Here is a 26,591-nt window from a genome sequence, read left to right as displayed (position 1 = left end):
TAAAAACTCTGAGTTCATTTTATTCCTAATGCTTTTCTAGCTAACCACTTACTGAACCTACTTTTTCTAAACTAATCCAAAATCTAGTTTCATTCTTTTGTATTTAGAAAAGAGGATACTATATTATGATCCATCAGTCTGTTTATTCATTCAACCATCAATTATGGAATTTTATCTGTAATAGATTTATAGATATATCAAGAACTTATGTTAAAATTACTATATTTTAAAAAAATATATAGTCATTTCCATAGAAGAAAACTGTGATCATAAAAAGCAAAGCAAAACAAGATATTGTATAGATATATAAAGTTTACAGATAAACTTGTGGGCATTGCAAACTGAAGAAGTATTCATTCTTTCCTCCTACAGTAAGATACCAATTGGTATTCATTTTCAAGTTTTCTTCAGGAAGGTTCTACTAGATTTTTCTTTTTCTACTAGATTTTTCTTCATGGACATATTAGAAATATTAAGTGTATCCTATTGATTGAATTATCAATAAGATTACTTTTCTCTATATATTTTTAATCTTTTTTCATTTTACATTTTTTCTAGTATATAGAAAAGCACAGTTTTTATATTAGTCATAATATATTACATATTTACAATATTAGTCATAATATTTTTAGTTGATTTTTCTTGGATTTCCAACCTAAAAAATCACGTTATCTGAAAATATTCAAAATGATTGCCTTTTTACTTTCTTTATACTCAAAATTGTTATCAAATTTCATTTCTAGTATATTAAGTGTGCTAACATAAGGCATCTCTGTCCTGATATTATTGGGAATCTACTTTGTGGCATTTTTCATATTACAATAGTTTAATAGTGGTAATAGATATATTAGTAGCAATAATAACAGCAATGGTCACTTAACTGAAATATATTAGGTAGCAGATACAATGTCTTGGGTCTACAACTTTGCTATAATTAGTACTCTATGTTTAAGAGAACTAAATGAAAAGAAGTAATTTATTTGTCCCAAATACACCATTATTAACCAGCAGAAGAATTCATATCATGATTAGAGAGTCTCTTCCTGTTTTTCATGTCTTATATACCCAAGCTTAAAATGAATGCCATAATATTACATCATATGGATTATGCTACATAATTTACTAAAAAAGAGAATTAAATGATACCCATTGACTGAACCCCCCCATCAAATTAATAAAAGTGCATTAAAGCACAGCACACACCTACATAGAAATAACAGTAACACTGAACTGTAAAATGATTTAAACATTATTTCTTGGTCACAACTATTTGCAGTTACATCTTATCTTACATTGAAATTACTTTTCTAATTCTTTGCTTCTTTCTCCACATTTTTATCAACATTTTCTCAAATTTTCAGAGGACCATTTTTACAACAGTAAATAAAAACAAGAGGGAAATATGAATATATTTAAACTAAAAAAATATTCAGAACAAACATGCAGTTGCCTAGGTTTGTTGACACTAAGAAGGAAGCTCTGATGCCTTTCTCAATTTCAGGAAAAACTCAGACATGCATACCCATTGTCAGCATTTGACACATTCTTTTCAAAACAATTGTGAGCCTGATAGTCTACAGTTATATTTGAAATGTAGCCCAAATTTTCTATTTTTGTTTGTTTAAAATGTTATATTAGGTTTAGGGAAAATTATTATAAAAATTTTCTCCATAACCATTGGTAAAAAAAAAAAAAACTATATAAAACTTAGATTCTATGTCAGTTTACTGAAAAAATCTTGTCTATGGAAAGGTGGATGCTGATGGATTAATAAATAGGCGAAATTCCCTGTTGCACATTACAGATTAGGAGACAAGCAATTTTGCAGAAAATATTTCAATAAGGACCCAATGCACAGGTTTGAGCCCTCTGTTTAAATGAGTAAATTCCCCATACTTCTTTCTACTACTCAAAACATACATACACACACACACACACACACACACATATGCACATGATTGTGAGAACAAGAAAAACATGACACATGCAATAACATTAATTCCTAAAAAATATTATCCTGAGTCAAAAAGACCAGACTACTTTTTAAATTCCATATAGATACTTCCATTTTCCTTAATGGAAAATTAAATAATACTTGTATCTAGAAAAATAAGGGATGAGGGCAGAAATTCCAAACAGATTTTCTTTGGAGAAATACATTGAGAACCACTGTTTAAAGTGTAAACCCATTGTGACAATCTAAGGAATAATATATTGCCCAGCTATAAATTTACTTATACAAATAAATAAATGTATTTATTTGGCGATAGGTTGTAACTGCTATAGTATCAAGTGCAACTATGGTACTTATGTACTTTATGAACCACAGATTATTTTTTCTACTCCCATGCCTTTGTTCTTTAAAGAAAGGCTTTTTACAGGGCACCTGGCTGGCTCAGTCAGAGGAGCACGTGACTCTTGATCTTGAGAGATTAAAATAAATTAGGCAAAAAATATGAAATGTTTATGAACACTTTCTTAATCCTAGAAAATAATCCAAAATTTGCCAGGATAAGCTTAAACAAAAGTAAGTAGTCAGTAGTCTTTTAATGAAAAAAGGTGGTGCATAAACAATAAAAACATCTCTCCAAGAAAAATTTTCAGGTCCTCATAAATTTAAAGGTGTTAGAAACCATTCATAAAAAAAAAATACTTAAACTGAGGGGATGGTATCTAATGAGATTATAGAAATAATTCAGCAACATCAATAATTGTAAAGACTGAAACTTATACTTATGGCCCAAAAATTGTCAGAATGGATTACAAAACTCTAGTTATATGGTATTATAAGGGATGTCACTAAGGTATTTATAAGGGACACTGCTAAGGTTGAAAGTGAAGGCATTTATTAAAGATGCATTTTGCAAGGGTGCCTGGATGGCTTAGATGGTAAAGTGGGTGACTCTTCATCTCAGGGTTGTAAGTTTGAGCTCCACATTGAATGTAGAGATTACTAAAAATAAACAAATAGATAAAGAAATAAGCTTTAAAATTAAAAAGAGAAAGGCTTTTTTAGAAAGCCCTCCTACAAAGATTTTTTTTAAAATTGTATTTTTTCATTAAAAGTAGAATGAAGACTTAAGAAATGTTCATAAAAATATGGAGAGAAGGATTTAGCAATGCTAGGCTACAGCCTACTACAACTCTTAAAAACCCTGACCAGGACACCTGGTGGCTCAGTTGGCTAAGTGTCAGCCATCAACTCAGGTCACGACCCCAGGTTCTAGGGTCAAGTCCCACATTGGGCTCCATTCTCAGTGGGAAGCCTGCTTCTCCCTCTTTTTTTAAATTTATTTACTTATTTATCACTCATGATAGACAGAGAGAGAGAGAGAGAGAGAGAGAGAGAGGCAGAGACACAGGAGGAGGGAGAAGAAGGTCCATGCCGGGAGCCAGATGCGGGACTCGATCCCAGGACTACAGGATCGTGCCCTGGGCCAAAGGCAGGCGCCAAACCACTGAGCCACCCAAGGATTCCCCAGCCTTCTTCTCTCTCAATGCTGCTTATGCTCTCAACTTCTCTTGCTACCTCTCACTCTCAAATAAATACATAAGATCTTAAAAGACAAAAATCTAAACAACTCTTTGACAAAAAACATGCGCCCGGTAGCCTATATTTGTTTTCTTAGTTTTAATACAGTCAGATACTACATAGTGATTTTTCCATAGAATTTAGAATTTGCTATATTACATGACAAGATTTAAACTTAATCTGGATTGTGGATTTTTTAGAATAATTTGGCATGTAACATTTTTAAGTTTAAAGTGTCTAGCATATTACCTTAATACATTGATATACTGTAATGATTGCTGGTATAAAAATATTTACCATATTATATAATTATAGTATATACAGTATATATGATTGTTATTCATTATATGTGCATTAGATCTCTGACTTTTTTACTAATAATTATAAATCTATACTCTTAAATACTATCACTCTTATCATTCTTATCCCCTGATAAGTCCATTGTTTACAAGTTTAACTTTTTTTGATTCCACATGTAAGTGATACTACACCATATTTGTCTTTCTCTGATTTACCTCATGTAGCATAATGTGTTCATGACCATCTATATTGTTGCAATTGAGGAACTCCTCCCTTCTCATGGCTGAATAATATTTCATTGTGTATATGTATCACATTTTTTTTATCCATTCATCTGTTGATGACTAGTTGGGTTGTTGCTGTATCTTCACTATTGTGAATAGTGTTATGATAAACATGGGAAAACATGTATCTCCAAAATCCTGTTTTCATTCCCTTTGGGTACATACTCAAAGTAGAATTGCTGGACAATGTGTAAATGTCTAATTTTCTGAGAAACTTCTAATTGCTTTTTCATAGTGTTTGGACGAATTTACATTTACATCAACAATGTATAAGGGTTCCCTTTACACCACATCCTTGCCAGTACCTGTTGTCTCTTGTATCCTTTGTGACAGCCATTCTAATAGGTGCCAGTGATCTCATTGGGGTTTTTATTTGCATTTCCCTGATGACTAGTGATGTCGAGCATCTTTTCATGTTTCTGTTGCCCATTTTGACGTTCTCTTGGGAGAAAGATCTATTTAGTTCGTCTGCCCATTTTATAATCAGAGTTTTTTGGTTTTTGTTATTGAGTTGAGTGAATTCTTAACACACTTTGAGTATTTTTTTTAATTTTTTATTTATTTATGATAGTCACAGAGAGAGAGAGAGAGAGAGAGAGGCAGAGACACAGGCAGAGGGAGAAGCAGGCTCCATGCACCGGGAGCCCGATGTGGGATTCGATCCTGGGTCTCCAGGATCGCGCCCTGGGCCAAAGGCAGGCGCTAAACCGCTGCGCCACCCAGGGATCCCCACTTTGAGTATTAATCCCTTATGTGATACATGGTTTGCGGAAATTTTCTTCCATTCTCTAGAATCTCTTTTCATTTTCGTTTCTTTTGCTGTACAGAAGTTTTGAGTTTGATGTAGTCCCATTTGTTTATTTCTTGCTGGTGTTATTTGTGCTTAGCATCATGCCCATAAAATTATTGCGAAGACCAGAATTGGTAAGATTTTTTCCTAGATATTCTTCTAAGAGCTTAGAAGTTTCTTATATTTAAGAATTTGGTCCATATTGAGTTAGTTTTTGTGACTGGTATGAGATAAGGGTCCACTTTCACGGTTCTGCATGTCTTTCTCAGTATTCCCAGCACCACGTGAAGAGATTATCCTTCCCCCTTTGGAAATTCTCAGATCCCTTCTTGAATATGAGTTGAGTGTATATGCCAGGGTTTAATTCTGGCATCTGTATTTGGTTCCACTGGCCAATGTATTTATTTTTGTACCAGTACAATACTGTTATTATTACACTGGCTTTGTAGTATAGTTTGAAATCTAGAAGCATGATACCTTCAGTTTTGTTCTTTCTTTTCAGGATTGCTTTGGCTATTCAGGATAGTTTGGTATTTCCACATAAATTTTAGGATCACTTTTTTCTATTTATGAGAAGAATATTTTTTATGACAATTGCATTAAGTCTGTAAGATGCCTTTAGCTAGTAGGGCCATTTTTAACGATATTACTTCTTCCAATCCATGAGTACAGAATGTCTTTCCATTTGTCTGTCTTCTTCAATTTTTTTAAGTAAGTTGTATAGATTTAATTGTATAGATCTTTTACTTCCTTGCTTAAATTTATATCTAAGTTTCTTATTGTTTTTGATGCTACTCTGAATGAGATGAATTAATTTCTTTTTCAGATGCTTCATCATTAATATAAAGGAATGTAATCAATTTCTTTATGTTGCTTTTGTATCCTGCCATTTTACTGAAATTATTAATTCCAACAGTTTTTGACTGATTCTTTGAGATTTTCTATGTACAGGATTATATCATTAGCAAATAACAATTTTACTTCTTCCTTTCCCATTTGGATTCCTTTTATTTCTTTGTTGTGCCTAATTGTTCTGGGTAGGACATCCAATGCTATATTGAAAAGGAATGTAAAGAGTGGGTCTCTTAGCCTTGCTTCTGATCTGAGGGGAAACACTTTCAAATTCTCTCAATTTTATATAATGTTTGTTAAATATATATGGCCTTTATTATGTTGAAGTATGTTCCTTCTATACCCTGTCTGGTAAGAGTTTTTATCATGAACAGCTGTTGTATTTGGTTAAATGCTTTTTTTGCAGCTATTGAGATGATTTTGTGATTTTTATCTTTCATTTTATTGCTAGGATACATTACATTTACTGATTCGTGTATGTTGAATATCCAAGAATAAATCCCACTTGGTCATAATTTATAAGCCCTTCAATGTGTTATTAATTCTAGTTTGCTAGTATTTTCTTGAGAAATTTTGCATATATATATGTATGAATACATATATGTATGTATGAATTTTGCATATATATATATATATATATATATATATATATATATATATTCATCAGGAACATTGGCCAAAATTTTCTCATGCTATGCTGCTTACTTGGTTTGACATCAAAGAAATGCTGGCTTCACAGAATGAGTTTTTAAGTATTCCGTCCTCCTTGATACATTGGAAGAGTTTAAGTAGGATTGGTATTACTTCTCCATTAAATGTTGGATAGAATTCTCCAATGAAGCCATCTAGTCCTAGAGGTTTGTGTGTGTATGGCTTTTTTTTTTTTTATTACTAATTCCATCTTTTTACTCATTATTAGTCTGCTCAGAATTTCTATTTCTTCCTGATTTGGCCTTGGTAGGTCATGAGTTTCTAGAAATGCATCCATTTCTTCTAGGTTATACAGATTTGTTGGCATATATTCATGAGAGACACAGACTGAGAGAGAGAGGCAGAGACACAGTCAGAGGGAGAAGCAGGCTCCCCGCAGGGAGCCCAGTGCAGGACTCAATCCCAGATCCCGGGATCACGACCTGATCTAAAGGTAAGCACTCAACCACTGAGCCACCCAGGCATCCCTGTTTCCTCTTTCGTTTCTGATTTTATTTCTTTTTTTCTTAGATTAACTAATGATTTGCCAATTCTGTTTATCTTTTCAAAGAACCAGCTTAATTTCATTGATCTTTTCAATTGTTTTTCTGGTTTCAGTTTCATTTATTTCTGCTCTGATCCTTCGTATTTCCTTCTGTTAACTTTGGGCTTAATTTATTCTTTTCCCAGTTTCTTGAGGCAAACGTTAGGTTATTTATGGTATCTAATTTAATATATTTATTAAATGTAAACATCCCATACTGGACACCTGGGTAGCCCAGTCGGTTAAGCGCTGAACTCATGATTCAGTTCAGGTCATGATCTTTGGGGGTTGTGAGATCAAGCACCATGCTGGGCATGGAGCCTGCTTAAAATTCTCTCTCTCCCCACTCCCTTGTCCTCTTCCTGCCACTCACATGCACTTTCTCTTTCTCAAAAACAAAAAATAGAAAATAAAAATAAAACAAACTTTTGTCTCAGAATTTCTTTTGCTGCATTCCACAGTATTTGATGTTATGTTTTTACTTTCATTTGTTTTGAGATCATTGTTTATTTCTCTTTTGATTTCTTCTGTGGCCCAATGGGTGTTCAAAAGTGTATTCAGTTCCCATATTTATAGATTGTCTCAGTTTTCTTCCTATTGCTGATTTCTAGTTTCATATTATTGTGGTCAGAGAAGATACTTGGTATGGTTTCAAACAGTTTAAGTTTGCTAAGATTTATTTTGTGGACTATTGTATGATCTCTCCTGGACATAGTTTCATGTGTTCTTGAAAAATGTGTATTCTCCTGCTATTGGATGGAATGTTGTGTATATGTCTATTAAGTCCATTTATTTTAAAATGTGTTTCAATTTCAATATTTCCTTGTGGATTTTCTCTCTGGAAAATCTTTCCATTGCTGATAGTAGGAGGTAGAAGTCCCCCACAACTGTTGTATTATTGCCAATTTCTCCCTCAAGATGTTATCAATAGATTAATATATGTTGGTGCTTGGTATTGTATGCAAATATATTCACGATTGTTGTATCTTTTTTATATTGACCCCTTTATGATGAATGACTTTGTCTTTTGTTTGTCTTTGTCTTTCTTTGTCTTTTAGGCCTGAAGTGTCTATTTTTTCAAAGTATAGCTTTACTCACCTTCTTTTTGTTTGTGTGCTTGGAATATCATCTTCCATCTTTTCACTTTGAGACTAGGTCTGTCTTTGGATCTTAAATGAGTTGCCTGTAGTCCATTACAAATTTGAGTCTTGTTTTATTCATCCAGCCACTCTGAGCCTTCTGGTTGGTGGGTTTAATCCATTTATATTTAGGATTATTGATATGTAAGGATTTGCTGCTGCCATTTTATCTTTTGCCTTCTACTTATTTTGTTTCAATTGTTTCTTTTTCCTTCTGTTTCTTTCTACTTTTGCAAGTTGGTTTCCATGATGATTTGCTCAATATCCAACCCTCCTTTTTAAAATGTTTTGGGTCTCTGCTCTAACTTTTGCTACATAGTTAGCATGAGATTCGCATATTACATCTCATAGATAAAATAGGCTTTTTCTCCCGTTAATAACAACTGATCTTCTATGCCTATAAAGGTTTTATCATTTTGCTCTTCCTTTTTTATATTTTAATGTCACAAATTATCTCTTTCATGCTGTGACTATTTTTTAGCATAGGTTTGTATAAATAGGGAAAAAACACAGGGTATATAAGGTTCAGGGTACCTGAGTGGTGCAGTTGGTTAAGCATCCAACTCTTGGTTTGATTCAGGTCATGATCTCAGGGTCAAAAGATGAGCCCCACATGAGGCTCCATGCTGAACATGGAGTCTGCTTGAGATTCTCTTTCTCTCCTTCTGCCCTTTCCCCTTGCGTTCTCTAATTTTAAAAAATATTTTAAGAAGTTCAATACAATCCACAGTTCTAGGAATCCACTGAAGAGTCTAGTAACGTGTCCCTTATGAATAAGGGGTGGGCAGGGGGCGGGGGAAAACTAGCATAGCTAAGAGTTTAATATTATTTTCTTAAAACATTATTCTGATTCTATCACCTGAATCAGAATTTTGCGTATATTTTCATTTTATTTCAACTTAAAGAACTTTCAACATTTCCCATAAGGCAGATCTAGTGGTAGTAAACGCCCTCAGCATCTGTTTATATGGGAAAGTTCTTATTTCTCCTTCATATCTGAAGGATAACATTTCCAGTTACAATATTCTTGGTTGGTAGTTTTTATCCTTTAAAATTTTGAATACGTCATTCCACTCTCTCCTGTCCTACAGAGTTTCTGATTAAAAATTTGCTGATAGCCTAATGGAGGTACCTTTGTATGTTAGTGTCCTCCACCCTCCATTTGCTACTCTTACAGTTCTTTATCATTGATTTTGACAGCTTTAAAATAATGTTTCTTAAGAGAAGGTATTCTGCATTGAAATAATAAGGTGTTGGAGACGCCTGTGTGGCTCAGTAGTTTAGTGCCTGCCTTCTGCCCAGGGCGTGATTCTGGAGTCACGAGATTGAGTCCCACAACAGGCTCCCTGCGTGGAGCCTGCTTTTCCCTCTGCCTATGTCTCTGCTTCTCTCTGTGTGTGTCTCTCATGAATAAATACATAAAATCTTAAAAAAATAAGGTATTCTATCAGCTCTAAGTATTTGAATATCCATTTCCTTCCCCAGGTTTAGAAAGTTCTCAGTAGTATTTCTTTAAATAGGCTCTCTGCCTCCCTCTCTTCCTCTCTTCATCTTCTGGGATATACCATCATTCTTATGCTGGCTTTTATAATGGAGTAGTTTCTATTAGGGTTTCTTCTCTTTTTAAAAAATCTTAATTCTCTTTTTTCTTCCCCCTGAATCATTTCTATATTCCCACAGTGAAACTTACTAGTTCTCCCTTCTGCTCTGTTTCTAATGTTTTCTAATGATTCACCCTTCATATCATATTTTGAATTCTTCTTCTCCAGAATTTGCTTGGTTCTTTTTTAGAGAACATTTCTTAGGCAAAGTACTCTATTTAATTTTATTCCTGAGATCATTGTACAATTAACCCCTGAAAAACACAGAGGTTAGAGGCATTGAACCTCCATGCAATTGAAAATCTATGTGTAACTTTTGACTCTCCCAAAACTTAACTACTAACAGCCTTATGTAATTGCAAGCCTTACAAATAACATAAAATCAATTAATAAATATTTTGTATGTTATATGTATTACTATATTCTTACAATAAAGATAGAGAAAAGAAAATGTTATTAAGGAAACCATAAGAAAAAATACACAGTGCTGTACTGTTTATTGAAAAAAAAATCCCTGTGTAAATGGACCTGTGGCAGTTCAAACCTATGCTGTTCAATAGTCAACTGCATTGCCTTTCTGAGTTTCCTTGTAGATTGTTGGATTTCTTAGTAGGAGCTAATGTAAATTCTTGATCAGTTAGATCACAATATTCCATGTCTTTAGGTTTGGTATCATTTCACCAGAATGTAAGTTTAAAGCCCTGTCGATCAGAAAATAATTAGGTACATTCATATGCAGAACAGATAGGAATATTGGAAATCTTTGCTTTGCATGTGTGAGGGAAAAATACTTATGATTTTATGTGCATATCTGCATGTATATTCTACAAATTCTAAGTACAATGTAATTGTGTTATAAAATATATTTAATATAACAATAAACAGTTAAAGCACTATTAAATATGAATAGTTACCAAAACTTCCTCAGGCCACATGTCCAACCAAAGTCACTGGAAGAATAACATATAACTAAGACCATGTTATAACAGATACTTTTTTTCTAGCATTTTTTTTATAGACACAAGAATGTATTTCAAAGTGTTAAACACCATCCCATGGGTACAAGCTACTAAATATTATACAGCAGTGCACTATTTTGCACTATCCTAATTGAGTACTGATCCCGTAGATATACACCATGTAACGAAAAGAAGTCATTGGATTCAGACTCTACATTTGAGCCTTCAAAATCTGCTAGTGACATGGTCTTCGGATATTTCATTATAAGTCTGTCACTTTCACTGAGATGTAAAGACAATAAATTCCCATTTTTTCAGGAAGATCAAAATCAAAATGAGATATTTTTAGAATTGCAAACCTCTGTTCAATTACCAATACTATAAAATTAAATCTGTGTACATTTCTTTGTACATTTATGTTTATAATAAAACCACTCAAGTAGAAAATTCTCCTTAACCTCATTTTTTTCCATGAAAATTGTATAGATTAGTACATCTCAATAATACTTAGAATGTGTTCATGTCTCTACTAATTGTGTCTATTAAGTAGGAGGTAACATAATATTTCTGTTTAAAGCAGTTTAATGAAAACAAATTTGGGAAAGACTATCTCCACATTTTTAGGTGTTGTCATATGCAGCCATAAGAATGATGTACTTTGGGCAGCCCCGGTGGCACAGCGGTTTGGCGCCGCCTGCAGCACAGGGCATGATCCTGGAGACCCGGGATCGAGTCCCACGTCGGGCTCCCTGCATGGAGCCTGCTTCTCCCTCTGCCTGTGTCTCTGCCTCTCTCTCTCTCTCTCTCTCTCTCTGTGTCGCTCATAAATAAATAAATAAAATCTTTAAAAAAAAAAAAAACAAAAAGAATGATGTACTTTTTAACTTATTCAAATGAATGAAAATGAATATCCTTGACACAACTAAATCTGTACGGTCTTTAAAAATTCTAAAATTACATAAATGAATTTTTTTTAGTTTTTTAATCAGGAGTTTAGTTTAAAAATGCAGATTATGTAGAATAGTTGCCTCTAAATATTTTAATAAAATACAAAGAGTTCCTCCAGAAAATGAAGTACTTTTAAATGTGCTTTTAAAGAAGAAAAAATAAGCAACTCCATTTTTACCTTAGGATTGAATTAGAATGTTTCTGAAAAATAATCAAATCCAATATATGTACACTTGTTTGTTATAGTTAGGATCAAGCTGCAATAACTACGAAAGATTTTGATAAAGTGTTCATGTTGATGAATATTTTATTCTTTTCCCCTAGGACAGAAAGTATAAATTAATTATAATTTGGCAGGTTTTTTAATTTTAGGGTCTTTGGATGGAAAACAAACCACGAGAGAAGTCAAATATGTCAAAAGTAAAGGGTAGTTTTGACGAGTCTCAGAAACACTAAATACTTCCAAACTATCTAGTCCTTGACTTCTGGAAATTTTTCAAAAGTTCAACTTGAAAAAACAAGCAATTATTTCAAATTCCACATAGGAGTGATTTTTTTTTTAATTTCTGTTAACATTTTTAAGGCTATAACCAAAAATTCAAATAATTTTTTTTTGTTTCAAGTTTTTATTAAATTCCATTTAGTTAGCATAAAATGTAGTATTGGTTTCAGGAGTAGAATTAAGTGATTCATCACTTACATACAACACTCAGTGCTCAGCATGACAAGTACCCCAATACCCATCACCCATCTAGCCCATCCCTGACCCACCTTCCCTCCAGCAATCCTCAGTTTGTTCTCTATAGTTAAGAGTCTCTTATGGTTTGCCTCTCTATCTTTCTGCCCCCTCACACTTCCCCTTTGTTTATCTGTTCAGTTTCTTAAGTTCCACATATGAGGGAAATCATATGGTATTTGCCTTTCTCTGACTTATTTCTCTTAGCATAATACACTATAGCTCCAACTATGTTGTTGCAAATGACAAGAGTTCATACTTTTGATGGCTGAGTAATATTCCATTGCATACATACCACTTCTTTATCCCTTTATCAGTAGATGGATATTTGGTCTCTTTCCATAATTTGGCTATTTTAGATAATGCTGCTATAAACAGCAGGGTGCATGATTCCTTCGATTCAGTATTTTTGTCTCTTTTGAGTAAATACCTAGTAGGGCAATTGCTGGGTTATAGGATAGCTCTATTTTTAACTTTTTGAGGAATCACCATACTGCTTTCTAGAGAGGCTGCACCAGTTTGCATTTTCACCAACTGTAGTAGAGGGTTCCCTTTTCTCTGCATCCTCATCAACAACTGTTGTTTACTGTGTTGATTTTAACCATTTTGACAGGTTTGAGGGGTATCCCATTATGGGTTTCATTTGTTATTTCCTTGATAAGTGATGATGAGCATCTTTTCATGTGTCTATTAGCCATCTGTATGTCTTCTTTGAAAAATGTCTGTTCATATCTTCTGACCATTTTTTAATTCAGTTATTTATTTTTGGGATCTTGAGTTTGATAAGTTCTTTTTATAAAACTTTTATTTTTTTTAAGATTTTATTTATTTATTTGACAGAGAGAGAAAAAGAGAGCACACAAGCAAGGGAGGTGAAAGGTAGAGAGAGGAGAAGCAGGCTCCCTGCAGAGCAGGGATCAGGACCTGAGCTGAAGGCAGACACTTAACCAACTGAGTGACCTACCTGCCTGAGCTTGATAGGTTCTTTATAGATTTTGAATATTAACCCTTTATCAGATAGGTCATTTGCAAAAATCTTCTCACATTTTGCAGGTTGCCTTTTAGTTTTGTTGATTATTTCCTTCACTATGCAGAAGCTTTCTACCTTGATGAAGTCACAATAGTTCATTTTTGCTTTTGTTTCCCTTCCCTTTGAAGACATGTCTAGCAAAAAGTTGCTGCAGCTGAGGTCAAAGAAGCTGCTTCCCATGTTCTCCTCTAAGATTTGATTGGTTCCCTGTCTCACAAATTAGGTGTTTCATCCATTTTGAATTTATTTTTGCGTATGGTTTAAGAAAGTGGTTCAGTTTCTATTTTTTCCTGTATTGTCAATAACCAAATACTTGGACCTGTCAAGCAGATGTTTCAGCACAGCCTAAAATACTGTTCATGACATCTGATTCCCAGGTAACCCCGGACAAGAATATGAAATATATAACCAATAGATAGCCTAAGACTGTACTTGTATTACCTGGAATTGCATTTGAAGACCATGCTTAACCTTTGTTAGAAACAAAGTTCTTATCTTTTGGATGGCTTTTTCCTTTTTAGACTTTGAATGAGTTTTTGGCTTCTTCCTTACCTTAATTTTTAATTTTCTTTCTAGTCTTATCCCCCATCCCCCCCAAAAAAAGATCTATTCTGCCGACACTTGCACGTACCTCTGCTCTCCTTCGCTTTTCTGGTAGGTTAAAGTGTTTTGTTTTTTGTTTTTGTTTTTTTTAAATTTTTTATTGTGAATTAGTTTTAGAATAATAAGAAATTTGCAAAATATTATGGGATCTCCTCACCCTGCTTCCTTTAATGTTGATATCATATATAATCATAGTACAATTATTTAGAGCAAAAAATAATAATTAAATAATACTAACTGGAAAACACACATGCAGTTTTTTTTCCAAGATTTTTCTCTATTCTCCTTTCCCATTCTAAGATCCTGACCAAGATCCCACACTGTCATTAGTTATTTCTCTTTAATCTCTTCCAGGCTGCAACAATTCCATGTTCCTTTCCTTGTCTTTCACAACTATGACACTTTTTCACAAGTTCTGATAAGCTATTTTGCAAAATGTTGCTCAATTTATATTTTTCTGATATCTGTTCATGCTTGAAAAAAATTCAGGCATGTTTGGCAATAATCACACAATAGTGATGTTAGTCTTTCTCAATGCATCATACCAAGAAATCCATGATGTTGATATGTCATTATTGATAATGTTATGTTTGGACATTTGGCTGAATTACCCCCTGTAAGATTACGATTTTTTTCTTTTGTTGTTAATATGTTGGTGGAAAAATATGGAGATTAGTCAAATCCTGTTTCTTTTCAAACATCCAATTATGTATTCCTCTTTATTTCGGTAGTACTATACATTTAATAATTGAAATGAGATGTATTTTTTCTGTAATTTTAATGAAATTTTGCAATGAAGATGTGTAGACATATGTGCCCAAATCTCTTTTTTTAATTTTTTTATTGGAGTTCAATTTGCCAACATATAACATAACACCTAGTGCTCATCCCGCCAAGTGCCACCTCAGTGCCCATCACCCAGTCACCCCGACCCCCCACCACCTCCCTTTCCACTACCCCTTGTTCGTTTCCCAGAGTTAGGTGTCCCTGTTTTGTCACCCTCACTGATATTTTCACTCATTTTCTCTCCTTTCCCTTTATTCCCTTTCACTAATTTTTATATTCCCCAAATGAATGAGACCATATAATGTTTGTCCTTCTCCGATTGACTTATTTCATTCAGCATAATACCCTCCAGTTCCATCCACATCGAAGCAAATGGTGGGTATTTGTCGTTTCTAATGGCTGAGTAAAAATCCATTGTATACATAGACCACAGCTTCTTTACCCATTCATCTTTTGATGGACAACGAGGTTCCTTCCACAGTCTGGCTATTGTGGACATTGCTGCTATAAACATTGGGGCGCAGGTGTCCCGGCATTTCACTTCATCTGTATCTTTGGGGTAAATCCCCAGAAGTGTGATTGCTGGGTCACAGGGCAGATCTATTTTTAACTCTTTGAGGAAGCTCCACACAGTTTTCCAGAGTGTGTGCCCAAATTACTTATCTGAACTGTATGCAACATCTGATTTTTTTTTCTAAATATCTGACTTTGACCGTGATAAGGGACAGATACAGAAGTTTATGAATTAAGAAACCTCCACAGAATATTGTTTTTAGTTTTCCTCCACTAGAAAGAAGATCTTTTTAAAAAATCATGCTAAATTGATCTTTCAGGTATTGAAAATAATTTGGTTTAAAATAAATAAAAATAAAAGATAATGTCATAGTTGATGCTGGCCAGAAAAAAGTGTTATTTATACTGTATTCAAAGTTTGTCTCAGACATACTATGTTCAATACAGTTGAGCAGATAGTAATTAGAATTTCTCAGTGAGTCTTAGAGAGAAATAAATCACTGAAGGCGCAACCGTATTTCAGATATAAAAGTCTGGGGAAACACAAGGAAAAAATGGTCCAGCTTCTGATAGGCTGTTTTATTTTCTATATTTTCTAGATAAACTGTAGTGAGCCTAAACTACTTTTAAAGTGAGAAAAAAGATTTAAAAATTGTATTGGTGTTGAGCAGTAAACATCTTCTAATGGAGAAACAATATACATAATTTAGTATGAAATATACTGTATGCATAGCTGTGACCATTTCTCAAATGTGAGTTTCCTGAAATATACAATCATATTTATCTAAGTTTCATTTTAGAACCTAAAGTCTCTTTATTTAGCAATTATTATTTGAAATCAAATAATCCATTTAATTTCTATTTTATACACTAAAGTCTCTAGTACTGACTTTCGTCTCTTATTCAGTATCCTGTATTTCCTAATATTTTAAAGTCTACACCACATAAACTGGCATGTGAATATACCTTGTGCCCAATTTCTGGCTAGCTCTAGATAGCTGTCTTGTCCATTTTAGATCTCAGGTTTTTTGATGTGCAAAACTATGTATTCCTGAGTCTTAATATTCATGGAATAATTGAGCATTGTCCTAATTTTAGTAGATGCTCTACATTTATATTAGTTAATTGAATGTCTTAATAGTGATAAAGTAGGAAAAAAAACATACGCTTTGGTTTTCCTATTTCACACACATTCATTAGTATGAATATTTTATGTATAAATCAGATGATCATTGACATTGCAAGAAGCTTTTTTTCTGGACCATTTGGATTTTATAAATAACCTTAATCTTTTCAGAGTAAGTTTCTGAACCAAAGTTAAACAAATTTGATACATATATATTAGCCATAATGATGAAATTATCAAGTACACCAAAGATAGTTTTACAAGTAATTTCATATAATTCAATGTAATATTTACTTGGTTAAATCACATTAGCTTCAAAGAGTATGATTTAAGTTCGATAAAATGGCAGAAATATTTAGACTTCCTCAAATGCTTTTTAGCCAAAAATATGGAAACACATTTGGATATCTCTATACACCTGGAATCCTATCCCACATTATTTGCTTTATGTTTTAGACAAAACAAAGATACTTATGCATGGTTGAAAGTAGTATCATCTATGATACCTCATATCAACCTATCCACAGCTAAATCTGAATGGATTACAGAAATAATTCATATAAATGTAAGATATATGGTAACTAAAAAGTCTAATATACTATTGTAAACATGGGTATTTGAATGTGGGGGTTAAAAGCACAGGTTCCAAAAGACAAAAGAGAATACGCATTGTTGTACATTTAGAGATGGGGAAAGCAACAGTGGTACAGTTTTTTGTTTGTTTCATTCTTGCCATAACTCCAAAACCAAATTATTCTAAGTATTTTTTGAGGTCACATATAATGATATAGGATCTTTAAACAAAAGAGTGTTCTTATAAAATAAATTTTGTGTAATAAACTTATTGAAAATCTAGACACATAAATTAATCAGGATTATTTTCCTTGTAAAATATACAAATCCAGTTGTATTCTGCACCTGATCTGGGTGCATACAACTACAGAGAGTATTAATATATAACCAATTTTCTATGATATTATAATTTGAAAAAGACTACCTCCATAAAATTGAACAACAAAATACTTAAAGAAAGACCATCAAATGTAAAGCTTATTAGTATTTTATTTTTTTACATGCCTGGCCAGCTCAATCTTTCTTACTTTGGGATGTCTTCCTTCTTTCCAGTCTTATTGTTGCTTAATGTTAGACCAAGAGTCTCTCATCATCAACACTAAAACTTTAGAGGATACATTCTAAAACAACTACTTACTGTTTAACATTGACTTTTTCAGTTCTGCCACACACAATATTTTTGAACAAAATTGCACTGGTCTCATTCCTTTTGATTATTATTTTGAACTAGAAATGCAATCTCAATGGAATACACAAATCTTTTTTTTTTTAAGATTTTATTTGTTTATTCATGAGAGACAGAGAGAGAGAGAGAGAGAGAGAGAGAGAGAGGCAGAGACAGGGAGAAGGAGAAGCAGGCTCCATGCAAGGAGCCCAATGCAGGACTCAATCCCGGGTCCCCAGGATCAGGCCCTGGGCCAAAGGCAGGCGCCAAACTGCTCAGCCACCCAGGGATCCCTGGAGTACACAAATCTAAACCAGATGCCACATTGTATTTTAAACCTCTTAAGACATTAAAAGTTTGAAGGTTACAAAAATTTTACTGATCTTTTTAATCTTTAAAAATTTAAGATGCTATTTCTATTATGCCAAAGAGGAAATCTGGTAGAGCTCATTTTTCTCTGCTTTTTGCCCCGTATAGATGTTCCATTTTATCTTCAGCTTACAGGCCACATTTTGCCAAGTCCTGTCTCAGAGGACAGACACTGAGGATTTTATTTAGCTGTGGCGAATCAAAGACTGCAGCCATTTTACTGCAGAAGTGATACTGGTGAATTTTTGAAATTTGCTATCCAAATGAATTAAATTTTTCCTGGTTTTATTCTTAGGCCACATATAAATTCCATTTTTACCTCCAGCCCCTCATAGAGAGAAACTTAATAAAAATATTTGAAATTATGGATTTATTATTTACATTCTAATGAATTCTCAAGTAGGAAAAGATTTAATCATGTGATCTGTGTGTCACAGGATCATAAATTTAATTTCTCAAAAACCAGATGTGATTTTCTTTTTTTTTTTAATTTTTATTTATTTATGATAGTCACACACACAGAGAGAGAGAGGCAGAGACACAGGCAGAGGGAGAAGCAGGCTCCATGCACCGGGAGTCCGATGTGGGATTTGATCCCAGGTCTCCAGGACCGCGCCCTGGGCCAAAGGCAGGCGCTAAACCGCTGCACCACCGAGGGATCCCCAGATGTGATTTTCTTTCTCAGAGTAGATTTTTCCTTTTAGAAGTTTGTTTTCATTAAGTCCACATAACCAAGCATCCCTAAAATACTAAGTGACTGGCATCCATTTCCTTTATAAATAACCCTATCTGCACTGTGACCACAATAAAGTGACTTTAAAAATAGTGGTTGGGAGAAAGTATGAAGACTATGAATATTAAGGTTTTTATAATCATTCCCACTCTGTGCAAAGAAAGAAAAATAATCAATTTTTCTATCAATCACAATGGAAATAAAGCTTTAACTAATAAAATTTAGTATTTAGTAATTATGTAATATTGAGGAAGCTACTTTTTTTTTTCCTGTTAAGTAAGGTTACTGCGAGGATTAAAAAATACAGTATTCATACCAAGAATACTTGACACACGTTAAAACATTTAATAAACTATAGCTAACTTTATTTATTTTTTAACTATAGCTAACTTTAGAAAAATATATACAATTTACAATAAGGCCAGATAATGTAATTAAATGGGAAAGATGAATATATAAGATGATAAAATGATATGTATGCAAGTAATGGCTTCTAATTTGTGCTTTGTGAAATAGATGGGACTTGTACAAATGGAGATTAAAATGCAGAAGATTCAAGGTTGGAATTCAATACAAAATTCACACTAGTTACAGTGGCCAACATAGCTTAATAACAGCAATAAAACCAGTATGAGATATCTAAACAGTTAACAGTATTAGAAACAGGAAATGTATTTAATAAGCAGTAGGGTAAAATTCAGGAAGGCCTTGCAACATAAAATTTCATGCTTTATGGCATTATACTAAGTGAATGCAATTTTTAGACCTGAAAGATTCTAGCTAGCAGTGGAAAGCAGAATGGAAGAATAGATGAGGGTGGAAGTAGGGAGACTATCTTGGAGCAGGTATGGAAGCAAACTGAATGTGAACCATCAGGACTAAGTACAGATAGAAAAGGAAAGCAAATCTCAGAATCATGTTGGAATAAAACAAGATATAATATGGTGGCAAATTCTTACAGTTTAAATATAAGGGCCTGAAACAATGTAATACAATGAAAAGAAATGTTTCAAATTTCACCTCTGGCTTGTACCTGCTGTGTGCCTTAACAAGACAAGGTACATAACTGAGGTGCAGTTTCCTCCTCTATAAAATATACCTGACATACTATTGGCATGGTAACACCTACTAAAACAGTAATTACTAAATTTGTTATTAGGTCTGTTTTTTTCTTTTCATTTTTTCCTTTGATTCTCATTACAGGATAATAAATATACTACTTAGCACCTGGCTAGTGTGTAGCTTTAATTGATACTAGCATTAGGAACATTAAAGAAAAGATGTAAAAAAATTAAAAAATAATAAAGAAAAGACATAATGAAAGATGCCTTTAAGATTTACTACCTGCATGAATTGGGAAACTGTATTATAATTCATAAGAATGGGGCATCCAGTTTGGAGCTGGTGTCAATAGAGCCGAATGAGAGTACAAGATAGTATGAATCAGGTTTGAGTTGGCATTCTTCAAATAGAGTTAAAGAAAAACTGTTACAAGCACACAGCTCCTACTCAAGAAACTGTTTTGTTTTTCTTTCAGTTATTGAAGTTCATTATGATTATTCCATTTTGTGTTACCTTGTTTTATTTTTCCCCAGTGGATATAACAGTCTAATACAATACAACCAATTTAAATCCAAGCCAACTGATAAAATGGATAGTGTTATACCAACGGAATTCTGACCAAACTCCCTAATTCTGCTTGCCTACAGAGATTATTATAAATGTTTCTTCAGCCATTATCCAAATTACAAATGAGAAGTAAACTTTTATATAAACATAGTTTGAAAGCAGGTGGTGTTTTGATTATTTGCATCTGAACATTCTAATGAAGCCATGAGATATGAATAGATGGTAATTTATTGAAAGAAATGAAAAGGGAGTTTTTAGCTGAAACCTCAGGGTAAGAAGAATACTTCGTGAAATCACCAAGTATGAAATTTAAATTCTCCTGCTGAGTTAAATATGCCTTGACAATGTCAATGAACTTGGAGAAAAATGACAAATTACTATTATATGCTCAAGTTTCCAAATGTCATGCTGTTAGCTATTGTAAATATTGCAGGATACTACTGAAAGGAATGCTTTATATTTAAACTCTTTTTTGTGCAAACTACTTTGTCTTTTACACTGCTATAAACTATAGCTGAGTTCAGATAATACATAATGAAGATTTATAAAACTTTTCCTTTATTAAAGAAATAAAATGACAGCATATAATAGAGTTGACTTTAAATTTTATTATTTTTAACTCCTATTACTGACAAAACCCAAAAATTCCTTTATCCTCCATATGTCTACACCTGAGTATGTTTTTTATGATCATGTTTTTACTCTCATTGCTTGAACAAGCAGATAGTGTCTAGTAAAACTGGAAATAGTCCCATTATATCAGAAACTTGTTTTTTCCATTGAAAATAAAACTATCTAAGGCCCAGGAAAAAATAATTGGTAAGTAACATGCAAAATAAAACAAAAACTTAAAATATTTTCTTCATTAATTATCACACTGAAGAAAATGTGCTTGTTTACAATACTGGAAAATACGGAAATCATTTCTACTTTTAAACAAAAAAGTATTTTGATCAGCATGATGTTAAAACGATTTGTAATATGTGAATTGATAATTATTATCTATTAACTTTAACAACACTTTACTAAGTTTATGGGTAGTGGTAACTGTGTTAATAAGAACAAGAATTTGATGTGTTGTAATTTTTAATGCTGTCATCATTTAATCCTGTCTCCTTACATAGAAAATTTGGTATCATAATTTATTGTTCCCTCTAATTCTCATGCCATATCAGTCACCAGTTACTATAAATAAAACCCAGTAACATCTGTTAAAATGGGCTATTCTCCATCCCCGACACTTCTGCTTTGATGTAGACCATTATCTTCTCTCTTTTGAACTATTTTAAGGGTCTTCTATCTTCTTTCAGTGTCACAAGACTTCCTACCTAAATGCATCCTGAATATGCCTTTCAGAATTATATTCTTAGAAAGAAAGCAATAATTTTACCCCACTCTTTGTGTGTAAAACTCTTTTGTTTACACAGATTACAGTGTATTAAACACATTTTGTTAATTTGACCCTTACAATTTGGGCCAACCTACTTTCCAAATATCCTTCTAGTACACTGGTTCCCACATAAATATGCACTTACCACACTGAATGTGACAATGTCCCAGACTTTTTCATGAGTCATTGTCTTTATGTATTATTAATTCTGCCAGAAATGAGTCATAATTAATAATTAATAACCTGATTAGCACAATTCTACATCCTCCTAGACCAAGTTTATATTTTACTCCCATTACAAAACCTTCCCTAATAGCCCCAGAAAAATGTGGTATCCCAGTCTTTGATAATGTTCTTAAAACTGAAATTTCAACTCTATAATAAAATTTACCACATTTTGGGCACCTGGGTGGTTCAGTTAGTTAAGCGTCTGCCTTTGGCTTAGGTCATGATCTCGGGGTCCTGAGATCGAGTCCCACATCAGGTTCCCTGCTTAGCAGGGGCCCTGCTTCTCTTTCTCTCTCTGTCTCTCCTCCTACTCGGCTATCTCTATCTCCCCCTCACTCTCTCTCTAATAAAAAAATAAAATCTTAAAAAAAGAAAAAAAATTACCACATTTACACTCATTAGTTTGTTAAGACTTCTGCATTATCAAATGAACTAAAGGGCCTCTAAGGTATTTGATACACTAGGAGAGGTTGGTGGAGCAGCTTGGAACTTTATATCAAATACAGAAATCTCATGCTCTACTCCACTCCAGAACTCTCAAATTCAAATTTGCATTTCTAAGAGATCCTCATGTGATTAGTTTTAACAACACTATTATAGAATATATATACATATATCGAAATATCTATCCTTTGTGCCAAGTACAGAGTTCAATCATCAATTAAATCTGAAGAAAAAAAAAAACTTACTGAAGAAAATTTTGTTTGAATTTAGTACTATGAATTTTACTGATTAAGTACGTAATTTAAACTCTTGAGATTTCAGTATATATTTGGTAATACGAAACTATGTAAAATCCAATTCTTTATTTCCTACTTTAAACTTTTACGTTGGTAATAATAAGAGGCATCATTAACATTCTCCATTTAAGATGTTAAAGTCAGGATTTAGTTTGTCAATTGATTCTCCTCTTATAGCCACTGATGGTAAATTTAGGACTCTTACTAAATTAACTCTCAAATGTATATAGATTATATAATGTCACTCTACCTATTTCACATGCCTGGGGATATGACATTCTAGAGGAAATTCACATATGTCCAACTAAAGAATCTGACTTTTTTTTTTTTTACTTGCACTGATTATGCTATTAGCAGATAAATTACTTATTTGGGATATATGAAACAATGAGGTATAGATGTAATCTGAATTCCTGCTGCTCAAGGGACAAATAAATCTCTGAAAACTAATCCAGGGCTGACTGAATGTCGTCAATGCAAGCCTGTTTCTTTAAAATGAGTTGCTGAATTTGGACTACTGAATTTTAGGCTGTGACTCTCCTCTTTGCCTAAAGTTACTGAATAGAAATTCAGAAAAACTCAGGCAGCTCACCTGTGTTCCTCTGAAAATGCAACATCAGAGTCTATATTTACAGGAGGATATACAGAATAGAGATTCAGAATCAATGAGAGTTCATTTCATTTGAGAGAATAATATCCCTCAATAGCATAATAGCATAATAATAGCATCTATTTTACATCACCCCCTCATAAGACTAAGAAACACATGCTCATGTGGTGTGCAGGCTAGAAATACAAATACAATTTAAAAAACTACTCCATATATCCTCTGAAATTATATCATAATATATCCTCTGAAATTATATCATAATAATTAAATACACATATTACCATATGAAAAATACTGTTTTAATTCCAAAGTGGCATTTTGCGAGTTAGATCCACTGAGAAAGTAGTACCCTATGAGGTCAAATGAGTTGTACAAAACAATTTCTACTAGTTTCATGTTTATTGAAACATTTTTTTAACCAGAAAATAGTAACCTTCTTTAACCAGACAAAAAATTTTCCACTAAAAAATATCAAGAATAAAAACTGCAGGGATGCCTCGGTGGTCAGTGGTTGAGCATCTACCTAGGCTCAGATAATGATCCTGGAATCCTGGGATCAAGTCTCACTCACAAGGCTCTCAGCAGGGAGCCTGCATCTCCCTCTGCCTATATATGTCTCTCTCTGTGTGTCTCTCATGAATTTAAAAAAAAAAACAAAACTGCAATATATTGATTCTTTAACTATTTAGCAGTAGGTGCCAATGCTAAATGCTGTTCTCTATTGATTGGCCTGCTTTAAATGTTGGACCCTTAGCACTACAGACTATTAATTATTAATAAAAAGATTAATAGCTCACTATATCAGTTTTCTAAGTGAGAATTTGAGTAGAAAATTTATGTGTTGAAATTTCTCCACTCAGAATATAGATATATTCCTGAGAAAAAAATATTTAGTTTGGTTTTGACTTTCTATTTATATGGTTTTAAAAATGAAAATATAAAGTTGAAATCATGTCCTTTGATACTGACCCCACTCACATTTCTATCTTCTAAGATAATGAAGATATTGCAAAATTAAAAGCTCTTGAATCTGTCTCATTGTGAATTGGCCAAGAGGCAATGAATCTGCCAAAAAGAAGGAGAACAGCTGTGAAGATGCCAACGCAATTGAGTACTCCATATCTACATATTTCTAAATATGGCAATTTATTGGGCACTTATGGGTATGGAATGACAATGGGGTCAATTCAACCATAAGGCAATGCTGAGACACCTTCATTTTGACCTTTCTCTGGGCATAAGTTATGTCTTAATGAAGGCATGTCTAGTCACAAACTGTATGTGCAGATGGGGAAAAAGAAGAAAGCATAAAACATGATATCCACTATCAAATAATAATTCTAAAATGTGATTTAATAAATTAAAACTGAAAACAGGCAAACTATTTCATTTTAGTTGAGAAATAGTATGTTAGTATTTTATCTATATAAATATTCTTATGTAAAATATGAATATTCCAAATTAAAATTCAAAGGAAGATTCATTTTTTCTCCTCAAATTTTATCATTGTAAAATCTTACTTCATCATCTTTATCAAAATCAGGTAAAAATAAACAAATAAAAGACAAAAAAATAAACAAAAAAATTTAAAAAATAAAAATCAAGTAAATTCAAGGTATTAAAATTTGCCTGTCTTAAGGCACAATGACCATGTGGTAAAATGAAACTCATAGTGCTATAAAGATCTTGGTGTCTAATTTCTACCATCACTCTCCAGATTCCTCTTTCAAATACAAAATGTTGACATAGTCTTTTTCATGAGATTTTTCTGGCAACCCTTTTGAACTGTCAGGTCTCTTCAAACATGCCATATTCAAAACTGAATTTCATAACAGAGTGAGACAATTCTTGGGTTGTGCTCAAAAAAGACATTTTAAAGTCAAAAACAAGAATGTATACTTATTAATGGATACATTTAAAAAATGCACTGAGCACTATACACCAAGCACTATGCCAGAATGTGAACATTTCCCCCCAAATCAAAAACTATGGTATACATGGTCAGAAGAGGTTCAGTACTAGTTCAGAAAAGACTGTTCACTCCATAAGGAGGTAGTACCATTATTTCACTAAGGGTTTCTAACTGTAGTTTGAAAACTTCCATTTATGGAATAGCTAGTCATGTGATTAAGGGAGGTAAAAGAAAGCATATTATTTCCCAAATGAATTCAGGATTACTGCTACACTCTACCACTATACATATTAAGGAAGATCACTATGTTATTATCACTGCATGTGCTTTCTCTCCTCATGTATAAAAAAGACTATTTTAGCTTCTAGAAACATTATAGGTACTAATGTATGATGCATTAATAGACAAACTGGATTATTATATAATGTCATAGGGAACTTAAAAGTACAAGTGCAATGACGAATAAAACTACAGCTTCCACCAATATATAATACTTTATAATTTAATCTTTGTTTTATTGAGCAAAATTGCAAAATCTGGTTCAACAGTATACATAGTTTCTTTTTTTTTAATAAATAACTTATACCTGATCTCTGGCACTGAGTTCAGAAACGTATCATAATAAACATGTCTAAGAAAAATAAACATATGTCTATGTCATTATGCAATGCAAAATCGTAATACTTCTTCCATTATGCAAATAAGAAATGGCATTAGAATATAATCAAATTTCCTCAAGGTTAAATGATCTATAGCCTGGCATATCTATTGCATAATTGCCTTAAAGTTATATTTCCACAGATCCTTACAAATCTTAAGTGTTTTGAAACACAGTTTACTATCTGTCAGACAAATCAAAATCAGACGTCGAAAACACCCTCAGCAACCTTAGTAAAATCCTCCACCATACCGTTAAAAAGAACTACTGCAGTTTAATTCTCATCTATGTTCCATGTGTTCAAAGTATGTTGAAATGCTGAAAGGACAAATAAAGTTACTTTTAAATGATCTATGCTGAAAAAAAGGAACAATAATGAAATATATATGATTTATGTTCAAAAAGGTGAAAGTTTAGCAACATATTCAGTTAATGTATATATGTAGTACACTAACAGGAAAAAATGAAATCATATAACACTATATGTTTTTAAGGCTTTTTCCAAACATCAAGTTAACAATGTTCAAGTAGTTGATTATACTAACCATTACACCTCAGTAGCATTGCTGAGGAAATTGCTATTTAAGTATTTTCCCATGTTCATTTTCTTAACACCAAGTAGAAAAAAATTTAAAGTCTCCTTACATTAAAT

Source organism: Canis lupus, chromosome 34 (assembly GCF_011100685.1).
Source record: "Canis lupus familiaris isolate Mischka breed German Shepherd chromosome 34, alternate assembly UU_Cfam_GSD_1.0, whole genome shotgun sequence".
In the NCBI taxonomy this organism is placed as follows: domain Eukaryota; kingdom Metazoa; phylum Chordata; class Mammalia; order Carnivora; family Canidae; genus Canis; species Canis lupus.
Note: the sequence above shows the minus strand (reverse complement) of the source record.